This window comes from Hyla sarda, unplaced genomic scaffold (assembly GCF_029499605.1).
Source record: "Hyla sarda isolate aHylSar1 unplaced genomic scaffold, aHylSar1.hap1 scaffold_776, whole genome shotgun sequence".
Classification (NCBI taxonomy): Eukaryota; Metazoa; Chordata; class Amphibia; order Anura; family Hylidae; genus Hyla; species Hyla sarda.
Window position 1 is genome coordinate 22,275 of NW_026610799.1, and position 13,369 is coordinate 35,643.

General features: G+C 46.0%; 6 non-coding genes across 6 annotated transcripts; all 6 read right to left on the reverse strand.

The window, feature by feature from the left end:
• Positions 1–555: 555 nt before the first annotated feature.
• Positions 556–746, reverse strand: LOC130346169 (U2 spliceosomal RNA). Its single transcript, XR_008884526.1, has one exon. It is a non-coding gene; the product is annotated as a U2 spliceosomal RNA (small nuclear RNA).
• Positions 747–2,836: 2,090 nt separating this feature from the next.
• On the reverse strand, positions 2,837–3,027 carry LOC130346170 (U2 spliceosomal RNA). The gene has a single exon (XR_008884527.1). It is a non-coding gene; the product is annotated as a U2 spliceosomal RNA (small nuclear RNA).
• A 2,095-nt stretch (positions 3,028–5,122) lies between these two features.
• On the reverse strand, positions 5,123–5,313 carry LOC130346172 (U2 spliceosomal RNA). Its single transcript, XR_008884528.1, has one exon. It is a non-coding gene; the product is annotated as a U2 spliceosomal RNA (small nuclear RNA).
• A 2,089-nt stretch (positions 5,314–7,402) lies between these two features.
• Positions 7,403–7,593, reverse strand: LOC130346174 (U2 spliceosomal RNA). The gene has a single exon (XR_008884530.1). It is a non-coding gene; the product is annotated as a U2 spliceosomal RNA (small nuclear RNA).
• Positions 7,594–9,682: 2,089 nt separating this feature from the next.
• LOC130346175 (U2 spliceosomal RNA) lies at positions 9,683–9,873 on the reverse strand. The gene has a single exon (XR_008884531.1). It is a non-coding gene; the product is annotated as a U2 spliceosomal RNA (small nuclear RNA).
• A 2,086-nt stretch (positions 9,874–11,959) lies between these two features.
• Positions 11,960–12,150, reverse strand: LOC130346176 (U2 spliceosomal RNA). Its single transcript, XR_008884532.1, has one exon. It is a non-coding gene; the product is annotated as a U2 spliceosomal RNA (small nuclear RNA).
• Positions 12,151–13,369: the final 1,219 nt, after the last annotated feature.

Below are 13,369 nucleotides of genomic sequence, written 5' to 3' on the forward strand. Positions count from 1 at the left end.
GTCTTTGCCTTTGCAATACCACAGAAGCAATGCATGGTCAATGTACAGCAATGACACACCTGTGTGAACAGCCAGGAGACCCCCCCATGTTATGTTACATAGTTACATAGTTAGTACGGTCGAAAAAAGACATATGTCCATCAAGTTCAACCAGGGAATTAAGGGGTAGGGGTGTGGCGCGATATTGGGGAAGGGATGAGATTTTATATTTCTTCATAAGCATTAATCTTATTTTGTCAATTAGGAACATTCAGCACCCACCCGCTATCAAGGCAGCTGCCTATCATGTCATGCCCTACCTGCACAGGTGTGCTGGCTACTCAAATGATCCAATTAAGGAGGCCATTTAGTCAGCAGCAGCAGAAGTCCTGTGCCTGGACGCTCCAACAGCGGCCAGACACAAGCAGAAGCAGCAGAAGCAGCAGCAGCACCACCTTTTGTTTTTTGGCTGCAGCAGCAGCAGCAGCAGCAGCAAGGCCCACAGGGCTGGCTAGCTGGCTAGCCAGCAAGCAGGTAGCAATGAAAGTAGGAATCTTTCTTTTTAACCCTGTAAGGGGGTGGTGCACTGTACCCGAAGATACTGCCATATCGGGTCAATGCATAGGGCGACGGAAGCAAGCTTCGAAATCGGCCCCCGTTCTCAAAAATCCATTTAATATATGGTCCCCAGATAGGGGACGTATCAGATATTAAACTGATAAGAACAGATACTACACTTGATCTTAGCCAAAAGGCCGAGAAGCGATAACCGTGAAAGGGGCGGGCCCAACAAGGTCCCCTTCATGGGCACTATCACTGCTTGCTGTCAGGGAGGCTGCCAGACAATTTTCCATGCACACTCTGGGCTGGGGGGCAGTCAACCACCAGTACACACAGCAGAACCTAAACCCATACCATTATTGCTAAGCAGCAAGACAGGGGCCCATTGCACTCCCACGGGGCCTTTTTAAATGCAATCCATAACCCGGATTTGCCAGGAACCCTTCTTACTCCTCCTACTTGCATGTGACACTGGGCTTAGGATCTGCATAGGAAACACACACACAAGCACACACCTACCTTTGTTGCCTGCAGATGCCTCCTTGGCTGTCCCCAAACGGTATCAAACCAACACCCACGGGAAGCTGTAAGCATAGAGGACATGCCTGCACCCCATTGGACTTACCTGTGTGGGTTAAATCCGGGTTATTTGACAACCTATGGCGGTGATGGTTCTGCTCAGGCAGAGCAGTGCTGATGCTCCTCATAAAGCTGTCGCTGCTGTGAAGGTTCTAGGTGACATCACAATCCCTATGGTTACATACACAACAAAGCTGGGTTGTTGTTGTTTACACTCTGCAAGGCCTGTGGAAGTGAGTGACATCATAGCACTGTAGTTCTGAGGGTTCTAGATGGATGCAACAATCTCCTGTTGCTTCTATGAAGGCCATAATAGACGACATCACCAAACAGCTCCATAGTCACATACACAGCAAAGGAGAGATGTTGTTTACACCTAGTGATGTCAGTGGTATTGAGTGACATCACAGCACAGTGCTAAGGCTCCTGGGCCTGGACACAGCAGCGGCTGCAATATCTCAACGGAGAATACGTTTATATATATGTGTGTGTGTGCGCGTATATATATATATATATATATATATATATATATATATATATATATATTCTCCGCCGAAATCACTTTTAAACCCATTTCCACCTTTTTTTCCCTTCTCTTCCTCTTACTTTTTTTTCACGTTTTTTTACGTTTTTCTCCTTTTCGCCTCTTTTCTGGGCGTATTATTCTTCTTTTTCTTCTTTTTTTTCGTCTAATGCATACCCCATCAGTGCAGCAATGCTTATTCAATACCGCCAGCAGATGGAGACACTGGGGGATAATTTTCTAAGGATTTATACTGATTTTTCCTGTCTGAATTTGTCGCACAGAAAGTTGCAGGCCAAATATGTGTGACATTTCTGCGACTTTAGCTTCTAGAGCATTTTTACAACATTATACATAGGTGCTGAATACATAAAAAGCGACTGTTCAGCGACAGACAAGTCGCATCGGCTGAAAGTAGGCCAGAATGTCAGTCCATGTTGGAGCAGGTTTAGATACAGTCTAAAGCATAGATCTCAAAGTCTGTGCACAGAATTTAGCAAGGGCCTCGCACCTTCTGATGCATCAGGTAGGTGCACTATAGCATAGCCTAACCCTCTGTACTTTGGTCTATATTGATGCGGGACATAGACAGCCAGCTGATGACCAATCCATTAGTGCAATGGATGGCTGGAAGCATTTGTCTTTGCCTTTGCAATACCACAGAAGCAATGCATGGTCAATGTACAGCAATGACACACCTGTGTGAACAGCCAGGAGACCCCCCCATGTTATGTTACATAGTTACATAGTTAGTACGGTCGAAAAAAGACATATGTCCATCAAGTTCAACCAGGGAATTAAGGGGTAGGGGTGTGGCGCGATATTGGGGAAGGGATGAGATTTTATATTTCTTCATAAGCATTAATCTTATTTTGTCAATTAGGAACATTCAGCACCCACCCGCTATCAAGGCAGCTGCCTATCATGTCATGCCCTACCTGCACAGGTGTGCTGGCTACTCAAATGATCCAATTAAGGAGGCCATTTAGTCAGCAGCAGCAGAAGTCCTGTGCCTGGACGCTCCAACAGCGGCCAGACACAAGCAGAAGCAGCAGAAGCAGCAGCAGCACCACCTTTTGTTTTTTGGCTGCAGCAGCAGCAGCAGCAGCAGCAAGGCCCACAGGGCTGGCTAGCTGGCTAGCCAGCAAGCAGGTAGCAATGAAAGTAGGAATCTTTCTTTTTAACCCTGTAAGGGGGTGGTGCACTGTACCCGAAGATACTGCCATATCGGGTCAATGCATAGGGCGACGGAAGCAAGCTTCGAAATCGGCCCCCGTTCTCAAAAATCCATTTAATATATGGTCCCCAGATAGGGGACGTATCAGATATTAAACTGATAAGAACAGATACTACACTTGATCTTAGCCAAAAGGCCGAGAAGCGATAACCGTGAAAGGGGCGGGCCCAACAAGGTCCCCTTCATGGGCACTATCACTGCTTGCTGTCAGGGAGGCTGCCAGACAATTTTCCATGCACACTCTGGGCTGGGGGGCAGTCAACCACCAGTACACACAGCAGAACCTAAACCCATACCATTATTGCTAAGCAGCAAGACAGGGGCCCATTGCACTCCCACGGGGCCTTTTTAAATGCAATCCATAACCCGGATTTGCCAGGAACCCTTCTTACTCCTCCTACTTGCATGTGACACTGGGCTTAGGATCTGCATAGGAAACACACACACAAGCACACACCTACCTTTGTTGCCTGCAGATGCCTCCTTGGCTGTCCCCAAACGGTATCAAACCAACACCCACGGGAAGCTGTAAGCATAGAGGACATGCCTGCACCCCATTGGACTTACCTGTGTGGGTTAAATCCGGGTTATTTGACAACCTATGGCGGTGATGGTTCTGCTCAGGCAGAGCAGTGCTGATGCTCCTCATAAAGCTGTCGCTGCTGTGAAGGTTCTAGGTGACATCACAATCCCTATGGTTACATACACAACAAAGCTGGGTTGTTGTTGTTTACACTCTGCAAGGCCTGTGGAAGTGAGTGACATCATAGCACTGTAGTTCTGAGGGTTCTAGATGGATGCAACAATCTCCTGTTGCTTCTATGAAGGCCATAATAGACGACATCACCAAACAGCTCCATAGTCACATACACAGCAAAGGAGAGATGTTGTTTACACCTAGTGATGTCAGTGGTATTGAGTGACATCACAGCACAGTGCTAAGGCTCCTGGGCCTGGACATAGCAGCGGCTGCAATATCTCAACGGAGAATACGTTTATATATATGTGTGTGTGTGCGCGTATATATATATATATATATATATATATATATATATATATATATATATATATTTCTCCACCGAAATCACTTTTAAACCCATTTCCACCTTTTTTTCCCTTCTCTTCCTCTTACTTTTTTTTCACGTTTTTTTACGTTTTTCTCCTTTTCGCCTCTTTTCTGGGCGTATTATTCTTCTTTTTCTTCTTTTTTTTCGTCTAATGCATACCCCATCAGTGCAGCAATGCTTATTCAATACCGCCAGCAGATGGAGACACTGGGGGATAATTTTCTAAGGATTTATACTGATTTTTCCTGTCTGAATTTGTCGCACAGAAAGTTGCAGGCCAAATATGTGTGACATTTCTGCGACTTTAGCTTCTAGAGCATTTTTACAACATTATACATAGGTGCTGAATACATAAAAAGCGACTGTTCAGCGACAGACAAGTCGCATCGGCTGAAAGTAGGCCAGAATGTCAGTCCATGTTGGAGCAGGTTTAGATACAGTCTAAAGCATAGATCTCAAAGTCTGTGCACAGAATTTAGCAAGGGCCTCGCACCTTCTGATGCATCAGGTAGGTGCACTATAGCATAGCCTAACCCTCTGTACTTTGGTCTATATTGATGCGGGACATAGACAGCCAGCTGATGACCAATCCATTAGTGCAATGGATGGCTGGAAGCATTTGTCTTTGCCTTTGCAATACCACAGAAGCAATGCATGGTCAATGTACAGCAATGACACACCTGTGTGAACAGCCAGGAGACCCCCCCATGTTATGTTACATAGTTACATAGTTAGTACGGTCGAAAAAAGACATATGTCCATCAAGTTCAACCAGGGAATTAAGGGGTAGGGGTGTGGCGCGATATTGGGGAAGGGATGAGATTTTATATTTCTTCATAAGCATTAATCTTATTTTGTCAATTAGGAACATTCAGCACCCACCCGCTATCAAGGCAGCTGCCTATCATGTCATGCCCTACCTGCACAGGTGTGCTGGCTACTCAAATGATCCAATTAAGGAGGCCATTTAGTCAGCAGCAGCAGAAGTCCTGTGCCTGGACGCTCCAACAGCGGCCAGACACAAGCAGAAGCAGCAGAAGCAGCAGCAGCACCACCTTTTGTTTTTTGGCTGCAGCAGCAGCAGCAGCAGCAGCAAGGCCCACAGGGCTGGCTAGCTGGCTAGCCAGCAAGCAGGTAGCAATGAAAGTAGGAATCTTTCTTTTTAACCCTGTAAGGGGGTGGTGCACTGTACCCGAAGATACTGCCATATCGGGTCAATGCATAGGGCGACGGAAGCAAGCTTCGAAATCGGCCCCCGTTCTCAAAAATCCATTTAATATATGGTCCCCAGATAGGGGACGTATCAGATATTAAACTGATAAGAACAGATACTACACTTGATCTTAGCCAAAAGGCCGAGAAGCGATAACCGTGAAAGGGGCGGGCCCAACAAGGTCCCCTTCATGGGCACTATCACTGCTTGCTGTCAGGGAGGCTGCCAGACAATTTTCCATGCACACTCTGGGCTGGGGGGCAGTCAACCACCAGTACACACAGCAGAACCTAAACCCATACCATTATTGCTAAGCAGCAAGACAGGGGCCCATTGCACTCCCACGGGGCCTTTTTAAATGCAATCCATAACCCGGATTTGCCAGGAACCCTTCTTACTCCTCCTACTTGCATGTGACACTGGGCTTAGGATCTGCATAGGAAACACACACACAAGCACACACCTACCTTTGTTGCCTGCAGATGCCTCCTTGGCTGTCCCCAAACGGTATCAAACCAACACCCACGGGAAGCTGTAAGCATAGAGGACATGCCTGCACCCCATTGGACTTACCTGTGTGGGTTAAATCCGGGTTATTTGACAACCTATGGCGGTGATGGTTCTGCTCAGGCAGAGCAGTGCTGATGCTCCTCATAAAGCTGTCGCTGCTGTGAAGGTTCTAGGTGACATCACAATCCCTATGGTTACATACACAACAAAGCTGGGTTGTTGTTGTTTACACTCTGCAAGGCCTGTGGAAGTGAGTGACATCATAGCACTGTAGTTCTGAGGGTTCTAGATGGATGCAACAATCTCCTGTTGCTTCTATGAAGGCCATAATAGACGACATCACCAAACAGCTCCATAGTCACATACACAGCAAAGGAGAGATGTTGTTTACACCTAGTGATGTCAGTGGTATTGAGTGACATCACAGCACAGTGCTAAGGCTCCTGGGCCTGGACACAGCAGCGGCTGCAATATCTCAACGGAGAATACGTTTATATATATGTGTGTGTGTGCGCGTATATATATATATATATATATATATATATATATATATATATATATTTCTCCGCCGAAATCACTTTTAAACCCATTTCCACCTTTTTTTCCCTTCTCTTCCTCTTACTTTTTTTTCACGTTTTTTTACGTTTTTCTCCTTTTCGCCTCTTTTCTGGGCGTATTATTCTTCTTTTTCTTCTTTTTTTTCGTCTAATGCATACCCCATCAGTGCAGCAATGCTTATTCAATACCGCCAGCAGATGGAGACACTGGGGGATAATTTTCTAAGGATTTATACTGATTTTTCCTGTCTGAATTTGTCGCACAGAAAGTTGCAGGCCAAATATGTGTGACATTTCTGCGACTTTAGCTTCTAGAGCATTTTTACAACATTATACATAGGTGCTGAATACATAAAAAGCGACTGTTCAGCGACAGACAAGTCGCATCGGCTGAAAGTAGGCCAGAATGTCAGTCCATGTTGGAGCAGGTTTAGATACAGTCTAAAGCATAGATCTCAAAGTCTGTGCACAGAATTTAGCAAGGGCCTCGCACCTTCTGATGCATCAGGTAGGTGCACTATAGCATAGCCTAACCCTCTGTACTTTGGTCTATATTGATGCGGGACATAGACAGCCAGCTGATGACCAATCCATTAGTGCAATGGATGGCTGGAAGCATTTGTCTTTGCCTTTGCAATACCACAGAAGCAATGCATGGTCAATGTACAGCAATGACACACCTGTGTGAACAGCCAGGAGACCCCCCCATGTTATGTTACATAGTTACATAGTTAGTACGGTCGAAAAAAGACATATGTCCATCAAGTTCAACCAGGGAATTAAGGGGTAGGGGTGTGGCGCGATATTGGGGAAGGGATGAGATTTTATATTTCTTCATAAGCATTAATCTTATTTTGTCAATTAGGAACATTCAGCACCCACCCGCTATCAAGGCAGCTGCCTATCATGTCATGCCCTACCTGCACAGGTGTGCTGGCTACTCAAATGATCCAATTAAGGAGGCCATTTAGTCAGCAGCAGCAGAAGTCCTGTGCCTGGACGCTCCAACAGCGGCCAGACACAAGCAGAAGCAGCAGAAGCAGCAGCAGCACCACCTTTTGTTTTTTGGCTGCAGCAGCAGCAGCAGCAGCAGCAAGGCCCACAGGGCTGGCTAGCTGGCTAGCCAGCAAGCAGGTAGCAATGAAAGTAGGAATCTTTCTTTTTAACCCTGTAAGGGGGTGGTGCACTGTACCCGAAGATACTGCCATATCGGGTCAATGCATAGGGCGACGGAAGCAAGCTTCGAAATCGGCCCCCGTTCTCAAAAATCCATTTAATATATGGTCCCCAGATAGGGGACGTATCAGATATTAAACTGATAAGAACAGATACTACACTTGATCTTAGCCAAAAGGCCGAGAAGCGATAACCGTGAAAGGGGCGGGCCCAACAAGGTCCCCTTCATGGGCACTATCACTGCTTGCTGTCAGGGAGGCTGCCAGACAATTTTCCATGCACACTCTGGGCTGGGGGGCAGTCAACCACCAGTACACACAGCAGAACCTAAACCCATACCATTATTGCTAAGCAGCAAGACAGGGGCCCATTGCACTCCCACGGGGCCTTTTTAAATGCAATCCATAACCCGGATTTGCCAGGAACCCTTCTTACTCCTCCTACTTGCATGTGACACTGGGCTTAGGATCTGCATAGGAAACACACACACGAGCACACACCTACCTTTGTTGCCTGCAGATGCCTCCTTGGCTGTCCCCAAACGGTATCAAACCAACACCCACGGGAAGCTGTAAGCATAGAGGACATGCCTGCACCCCATTGGACTTACCTGTGTGGGTTAAATCCGGGTTATTTGACAACCTATGGCGGTGATGGTTCTGCTCAGGCAGAGCAGTGCTGATGCTCCTCATAAAGCTGTCGCTGCTGTGAAGGTTCTAGGTGACATCACAATCCCTATGGTTACATACACAACAAAGCTGGGTTGTTGTTGTTTACACTCTGCAAGGCCTGTGGAAGTGAGTGACATCATAGCACTGTAGTTCTGAGGGTTCTAGATGGATGCAACAATCTCCTGTTGCTTCTATGAAGGCCATAATAGACGACATCACCAAACAGCTCCATAGTCACATACACAGCAAAGGAGAGATGTTGTTTACACCTAGTGATGTCAGTGGTATTGAGTGACATCACAGCACAGTGCTAAGGCTCCTGGGCCTGGACACAGCAGCGGCTGCAATATCTCAACGGAGAATACGTTTATATATATGTGTGTGTGTGCGCGTATATATATATATATATATATATATATATATATATATATATATATTTCTCCGCCGAAATCACTTTTAAACCCATTTCCACCTTTTTTTCCCTTCTCTTCCTCTTACTTTTTTTTCACGTTTTTTTACGTTTTTCTCCTTTTCGCCTCTTTTCTGGGCGTATTATTCTTCTTTTTCTTCTTTTTTTTCGTCTAATGCATACCCCATCAGTGCAGCAATGCTTATTCAATACCGCCAGCAGATGGAGACACTGGGGGATAATTTTCTAAGGATTTATACTGATTTTTCCTGTCTGAATTTGTCGCACAGAAAGTTGCAGGCCAAATATGTGTGACATTTCTGCGACTTTAGCTTCTAGAGCATTTTTACAACATTATACATAGGTGCTGAATACATAAAAAGCGACTGTTCAGCGACAGACAAGTCGCATCGGCTGAAAGTAGGCCAGAATGTCAGTCCATGTTGGAGCAGGTTTAGATACAGTCTAAAGCATAGATCTCAAAGTCTGTGCACAGAATTTAGCAAGGGCCTCGCACCTTCTGATGCATCAGGTAGGTGCACTATAGCATAGCCTAACCCTCTGTACTTTGGTCTATATTGATGCGGGACATAGACAGCCAGCTGATGACCAATCCATTAGTGCAATGGATGGCTGGAAGCATTTGTCTTTGCCTTTGCAATACCACAGAAGCAATGCATGGTCAATGTACAGCAATGACACACCTGTGTGAACAGCCAGGAGACCCCCCCATGTTATGTTACATAGTTACATAGTTAGTACGGTCGAAAAAAGACATATGTCCATCAAGTTCAACCAGGGAATTAAGGGGTAGGGGTGTGGCGCGATATTGGGGAAGGGATGAGATTTTATATTTCTTCATAAGCATTAATCTTATTTTGTCAATTAGGAACATTCAGCACCCACCCGCTATCAAGGCAGCTGCCTATCATGTCATGCCCTACCTGCACAGGTGTGCTGGCTACTCAAATGATCCAATTAAGGAGGCCATTTAGTCAGCAGCAGCAGAAGTCCTGTGCCTGGACGCTCCAACAGCGGCCAGACACAAGCAGAAGCAGCAGAAGCAGCAGCAGCACCACCTTTTGTTTTTTGGCTGCAGCAGCAGCAGCAGCAGCAGCAAGGCCCACAGGGCTGGCTAGCTGGCTAGCCAGCAAGCAGGTAGCAATGAAAGTAGGAATCTTTCTTTTTAACCCTGTAAGGGGGTGGTGCACTGTACCCGAAGATACTGCCATATCGGGTCAATGCATAGGGCGACGGAAGCAAGCTTCGAAATCGGCCCCCGTTCTCAAAAATCCATTTAATATATGGTCCCCAGATAGGGGACGTATCAGATATTAAACTGATAAGAACAGATACTACACTTGATCTTAGCCAAAAGGCCGAGAAGCGATAACCGTGAAAGGGGCGGGCCCAACAAGGTCCCCTTCATGGGCACTATCACTGCTTGCTGTCAGGGAGGCTGCCAGACAATTTTCCATGCACACTCTGGGCTGGGGGGCAGTCAACCACCAGTACACACAGCAGAACCTAAACCCATACCATTATTGCTAAGCAGCAAGACAGGGGCCCATTGCACTCCCACGGGGCCTTTTTAAATGCAATCCATAACCCGGATTTGCCAGGAACCCTTCTTACTCCTCCTACTTGCATGTGACACTGGGCTTAGGATCTGCATAGGAAACACACACACGAGCACACACCTACCTTTGTTGCCTGCAGATGCCTCCTTGGCTGTCCCCAAACGGTATCAAACCAACACCCACGGGAAGCTGTAAGCATAGAGGACATGCCTGCACCCCATTGGACTTACCTGTGTGGGTTAAATCCGGGTTATTTGACAACCTATGGCGGTGATGGTTCTGCTCAGGCAGAGCAGTGCTGATGCTCCTCATAAAGCTGTCGCTGCTGTGAAGGTTCTAGGTGACATCACAATCCCTATGGTTACATACACAACAAAGCTGGGTTGTTGTTGTTTACACTCTGCAAGGCCTGTGGAAGTGAGTGACATCATAGCACTGTAGTTCTGAGGGTTCTAGATGGATGCAACAATCTCCTGTTGCTTCTATGAAGGCCATAATAGACGACATCACCAAACAGCTCCATAGTCACATACACAGCAAAGGAGAGATGTTGTTTACACCTAGTGATGTCAGTGGTATTGAGTGACATCACAGCACAGTGCTAAGGCTCCTGGGCCTGGACACAGCAGCGGCTGCAATATCTCAACGGAGAATACGTTTATATATATGTGTGTGTGTGCGCGTATATATATATATATATATATATATATATATATATATATATATATTCTCCGCCGAAATCACTTTTAAACCCATTTCCACCTTTTTTTCCCTTCTCTTCCTCTTACTTTTTTTTCACGTTTTTTTACGTTTTTCTCCTTTTCGCCTCTTTTCTGGGCGTATTATTCTTCTTTTTCTTCTTTTTTTTCGTCTAATGCATACCCCATCAGTGCAGCAATGCTTATTCAATACCGCCAGCAGATGGAGACACTGGGGGATAATTTTCTAAGGATTTATACTGATTTTTCCTGTCTGAATTTGTCGCACAGAAAGTTGCAGGCCAAATATGTGTGACATTTCTGCGACTTTAGCTTCTAGAGCATTTTTACAACATTATACATAGGTGCTGAATACATAAAAAGCGACTGTTCAGCGACAGACAAGTCGCATCGGCTGAAAGTAGGCCAGAATGTCAGTCCATGTTGGAGCAGGTTTAGATACAGTCTAAAGCATAGATCTCAAAGTCTGTGCACAGAATTTAGCAAGGGCCTCGCACCTTCTGATGCATCAGGTAGGTGCACTATAGCATAGCCTAACCCTCTGTACTTTGGTCTATATTGATGCGGGACATAGACAGCCAGCTGATGACCAATCCATTAGTGCAATGGATGGCTGGAAGCATTTGTCTTTGCCTTTGCAATACCACAGAAGCAATGCATGGTCAATGTACAGCAATGACACACCTGTGTGAACAGCCAGGAGACCCCCCCATGTTATGTTACATAGTTACATAGTTAGTACGGTCGAAAAAAGACATATGTCCATCAAGTTCAACCAGGGAATTAAGGGGTAGGGGTGTGGCGCGATATTGGGGAAGGGATGAGATTTTATATTTCTTCAATAAGCATTAATCTTATTTTGTCAATTAGGAACATTCAGCACCCACCCGCTATCAAGGCAGCTGCCTATCATGTCATGCCCTACCTGCACAGGTGTGCTGGCTACTCAAATGATCCAATTAAGGAGGCCATTTAGTCAGCAGCAGCAGAAGTCCTGTGCCTGGACGCTCCAACAGCGGCCAGACACAAGCAGAAGCAGCAGAAGCAGCAGCAGCACCACCTTTTGTTTTTTGGCTGCAGCAGCAGCAGCAGCAGCAAGGCCCACAGGGCTGGCTAGCTGGCTAGCCAGCAAGCAGGTAGCAATGAAAGTAGGAATCTTTCTTTTTAACCCTGTAAGGGGGTGGTGCACTGTACCCGAAGATACTGCCATATCGGGTCAATGCATAGGGCGACGGAAGCAAGCTTCGAAATCGGCCCCCGTTCTCAAAAATCCATTTAATATATGGTCCCCAGATAGGGGACGTATCAGATATTAAACTGATAAGAACAGATACTACACTTGATCTTAGCCAAAAGGCCGAGAAGCGATAACCGTGAAAGGGGCGGGCCCAACAAGGTCCCCTTCATGGGCACTATCACTGCTTGCTGTCAGGGAGGCTGCCAGACAATTTTCCATGCACACTCTGGGCTGGGGGGCAGTCAACCACCAGTACACACAGCAGAACCTAAACCCATACCATTATTGCTAAGCAGCAAGACAGGGGCCCATTGCACTCCCACGGGGCCTTTTTAAATGCAATCCATAACCCGGATTTGCCAGGAACCCTTCTTACTCCTCCTACTTGCATGTGACACTGGGCTTAGGATCTGCATAGGAAACACACACACAAGCACACACCTACCTTTGTTGCCTGCAGATGCCTCCTTGGCTGTCCCCAAACGGTATCAAACCAACACCCACGGGAAGCTGTAAGCATAGAGGACATGCCTGCACCCCATTGGACTTACCTGTGTGGGTTAAATCCGGGTTATTTGACAACCTATGGCGGTGATGGTTCTGCTCAGGCAGAGCAGTGCTGATGCTCCTCATAAAGCTGTCGCTGCTGTGAAGGTTCTAGGTGACATCACAATCCCTATGGTTACATACACAACAAAGCTGGGTTGTTGTTGTTTACACTCTGCAAGGCCTGTGGAAGTGAGTGACATCATAGCACTGTAGTTCTGAGGGTTCTAGATGGATGCAACAATCTCCTGTTGCTTCTATGAAGGCCATAATAGACGACATCACCAAACAGCTCCATAGTCACATACACAGCAAAGGAGAGATGTTGTTTACACCTAGTGATGTCAGTGGTATTGAGTGACATCACAGCACAGTGCTAAGGCTCCTGGGCCTGGACACAGCAGCGGCTGCAATATCTCAACGGAGAATACGTTTATATATATGTGTGTGTGTGCGCGTATATATATATATATATATATATATATATATATATATATATATTTCTCCGCCGAAATCACTTTTAAACCCATTTCCACCTTTTTTTCCCTTCTCTTCCTCTTACTTTTTTTTCACGTTTTTTTACGTTTTTCTCCTTTTCGCCTCTTTTCTGGGCGTATTATTCTTCTTTTTCTTCTTTTTTTTCGTCTAATGCATACCCCATCAGTGCAGCAATGCTTATTCAATACCGCCAGCAGATGGAGACACTGGGGGATAATTTTCTAAGGATTTATACTGATTTTTCCTGTCTGAATTTGTCGCACAGAAAGTTGCAGGCCAAATATGTGTGACATTTCTGCGACTTTAG